Genomic DNA, 4,054 nt, shown 5'->3' with positions numbered 1-4,054 from the left:
GGCACCTCTAAGACTTACGAAAAAGAAGTCAAACGTGGTGCAACTATCATGCAAAGGGTGATTAAAGCACGGAGCAGTGGCATTAAATTTGAGGTATACTATATATACTCTGTTTGCTGTGTGTTTTTTTATCTTTTTTTAGGGTTTAGGGCATGTACTTACTATATGAGTTTATTAGGTTGGCTGGAACGAGAGTGGTCAGCCAGTTGACCCCAACAGCTCCATGTTTGTAAGCTACATTGGGGCTGTTGTTCGTCAAAATGTCCCAATAACAATAGACAACTGGAGAGATAAGGCGTTGAAGGATGCCAAAGATATCATCTGGAATGACATTCAAGTAAATATTTTGATCTACTCTTTTGTCATTTATAATTTTTTTTCTGTAAAATACATTACTTATAATTGTTTTCATTGCAGACCACTTTTGTTCTTGATGAGGAACGAAAGTCATATGTTTTGAGAGTTGCTGGGAAAATCCATCGTGGATTTAGATCCCATCTCTCAAATTTCTATCTAAAAGATAGAGAAGGAAACACAAATGCTGAACCTCCAAAGATATATCAACATTATATATCAAAGGATGAATGGAGTGCATTTGTTTCCAAACGTTCTGACCCGGCGTTTGTCGTAAGTGATTAATTTATTAGCATTTGTGTTTTATTATTCATATTCGTAGCGTATTTTAAATTTTTACACAATTGCTATTTTTTTTTTATATAGAATATTAGTAAGGCAAATCGCGAACGGGCAAGCAACCCAAAACACCCATACAAGAAATCACGTATGGGATATGCACGCCTTGAACAAAAAATTGTAAGTAATTAAACATCACTTGTAATTTGTATTATAAACTATAGTGTGTAACTAATTTGTATTATTTTGTTTATGATTTTAACGAATAGAGAAAAGACACCCAAGCCGATCAACCCTTGGGTCGTCATATCTTATGGAAGGAAGCGCGTGTTAACAAAGAAGGAGTGGTTGATAATGAAAATGTCAAGAAAGTTGTAGAACTTTGTGTAAGTATATTATCACTTTAATATTTTTTAATATTGTATTTTAAAAATGCTATTGAACTTATCTTTTTAATGTTACATGTATTTTAGGAAACTATTGAACAAAGTTCTGAAACTCAAGAGGGCAACAAGGATACGTGCAGGGACATTCTTGGGAAAGTGTTTAATGTCCCTGAGTATTCCGGTCGAGTGAGGGGGAAAGGATTTGGCGTAACTCCCAAAAGCTTTTTTCCTCAAGAGAAGCGCCAAAAACCTTCCAACGAGGAAGTATTAGAGAAGCTCAGAATCTTATCGGAGCAAGTGGCACTCTTGGTGAATACGAATAAAGACAAGCAACTTCCGGTTCAGCTCCAACCTGAAATACAAATGGAGAGTGAAACCGGGAGTTGCAACGTTTTTTTAAAAAGCGTTGTCTTTTATCTTTGTGCCCAAAATTATTTTTGATCCAAAATCACTTCACAATCAGTGCACACAACAACAAAACATATTCAAATACCATAAGCAGTTCACACAATCAGTAGAACATAAATCAGAACTCTGTAACTTTTTTAACATATATGTAACTCTGTAATTTACAACCTAAGTAACTACATTCAGATACATATATACAACCTAATTTACAACCTAATTACCTACATTCAGATACGTATATATATATAACCTAATTTACAACCTAAACTACATTCAGATCCATATGCATGTTCATATATTGTGTCCTATGATCATTTACATATAATAACTAACAGAATATACATTATATGCACTAGCTACCATATAATATTCAGATCCCTTGCCCAGCAGCAAGCTATTTCCCAGAAAATCAAATAATTTTCATGTCAAGCACGTACTGACACCATTCTTCCTTTAATTCCATCAGATCTTCCTCAGAATATGATGGACTGGAATTGGCAAAGTACTGCAATATAAAAATTGAACATATTATATTAAGTTAGTATCAAATATATAGATAATTTATATATGAAAATCATATAATGCAAATACCGTACCGTTTCTGGGATAATAGTTTTATTCTTCTCAACAATCTCCTTCATGAATCTCAATATGTAGTACCCACAGTCGATGTTATTTGTTTGACGAGGGCACTTTATTGAGATCCATGTAATGTTATTAGACTTCTGCTTCGACACTTTAGCACCTCTTTGAGCTCGATAAACTTTTAAGGCACTATCGAATGAATAAATGTGATTATTAGAGCATGAATATTTATATATATATATATATATATAAATATTCATGCTCTAATAATCACATTTATTCATTCGATAGTGCCTTAAAAGTTTATCGAGCTCAAAGAGGTGCTAAAGTGTCGAAGCAGAAGTCTAATAACATTACATGGATCTCAATAAAGTGCCCTCGTCAAACAAATAACATCGACTGTGGGTACTACATATTGAGATTCATGAAGGAGATTGTTGAGAAGAATAAAACTATTATCCCAGAAACGGTACGGTATTTGCATTATATGATTTTCATATATAAATTATCTATATATTTGATACTAACTTAATATAATATGTTCAATTTTTATATTGCAGTACTTTGCCAATTCCAGTCCATCATATTCTGAGGAAGATCTGATGGAATTAAAGGAAGAATGGTGTCAGTACGTGCTTGACATGAAAATTATTTGATTTTCTGGGAAATAGCTTGTGCTGGGCAAGGGATCTGAATATTATATGGTAGCTAGTGCATATAATGTATATTCTGTTAGTTATTATATGTAAATGATCATAGGACACAATATATGCATATAATGGATCTGTTAGTTATTATATAATGGATCTGAATGTAGTTTAGGTTGTAAATTAGGTTATATATATATACGTATCTGAATGTAGGTAATTAGGTTGTAAATTAGGTTGTATATATGTATCTGAATGTAGTTACTTAGGTTGTAAATTACAGAGTTACATATATGTTAATAAAGTTACAGAGTTCTGATTTCTGTTCTACTGATTGTGTGAACTGATTGTCTATAATATGTTCTGTTCTACTGATTGTCTATAATATGTTCTGTTCTACTGATTGTCTATAATATGTTCTGTTCTACTGATTGTCTATAATATGTTCTGTTCTACTGATTGTCTATAATATGTTCTGTTCTACTGATTGTCTATAATATGTTCTGTTCTACTGATTGTCTATAATATGTTCTGTTCTACTGATTGTCTATAATATGTTCTGTTCTACTGATTGTGAGTGATTTTGGATCAAAAATAATTTTGGATACAAAGATAAAAGACAGCGCTTTTTTAAAAAAATGTCATAAAAAGCTAAAAAGCGCTTTTCATTTCAAATAATTAATTTACAGCGTTTAAAAAAAAAAAAAAACACATACACATTTTACAGCGCTTTTTTTAAAAAGCGCTGTAAAATGTTGTTCTAAAGCGCTTTAATGGTGCACCTTTTACAGCGCTTTCGTGAGAAAGCGCTGTAAAATGTACAAGAAAAGCGCTGTAAAATGCAGACCCATAATATGAAATTATGGGTGGGCATATTACAACGCTTTCTCACAAAAGCGTTGTAATATGCCCACCCATAATTTCATATATGGGTGTGCATATTACAGCGCTTTCTCAAAAAAGCGCTGTAAAATGCCCACCCATAACTCATATAATGGGGTGCATATTACAGCGCTTTTTGTGAAGAAGCGCTGTAAAATGTGCATAACAAGCGCGCGTTGTATTTACATGTTTTATAGCGCTTTTTAAAAAGCGTTGTTGTATCATTTACAGCGCTCGTTTCCACAGCGCTTATCTGTAATATGCCAACCCATAACTCATATATGGGTTGGCATATTACAGCGCTTTCTTGAAGAAGCGCTGTAAAATGTGCATAACAAGCGCGCGTTGTATTTACATGTTTTATAGCGCTTTTTTAAAAGCGCTGTTGTATCATTTACAGCGCTCGTTTCCACAGCGCTTATTTTTTTGAAAAAGCGCTGTAAATGGCTTAAAAAAAGCGCTGTAAAAGCCGTTTTTTCGCGTAGTGATCTCTCAGAAAAAAATTAAAGATGG

General features: G+C 33.1%; 1 non-coding gene across 1 annotated transcript; it reads right to left on the bottom strand.

Annotated features, from left to right (window-relative positions):
* Positions 1–3,517: 3,517 nt before the first annotated feature.
* Positions 3,518–3,644, bottom strand: LOC113786797 (small nucleolar RNA SNORA69). Its single transcript, XR_003473110.1, has one exon. It is a non-coding gene; the product is annotated as a small nucleolar RNA SNORA69 (small nucleolar RNA).
* Between the last annotated feature and the right edge of the window lie 410 nt (positions 3,645–4,054).

The sequence above is a fragment of the Cicer arietinum genome, chromosome 5 (assembly GCF_000331145.2).
Source record: "Cicer arietinum cultivar CDC Frontier isolate Library 1 chromosome 5, Cicar.CDCFrontier_v2.0, whole genome shotgun sequence".
Taxonomy (NCBI): domain Eukaryota; kingdom Viridiplantae; phylum Streptophyta; class Magnoliopsida; order Fabales; family Fabaceae; genus Cicer; species Cicer arietinum.
The sequence above is the reverse complement of the archived record's forward strand: the minus strand, read 5'-3'. Positions and strand labels throughout refer to the sequence as shown.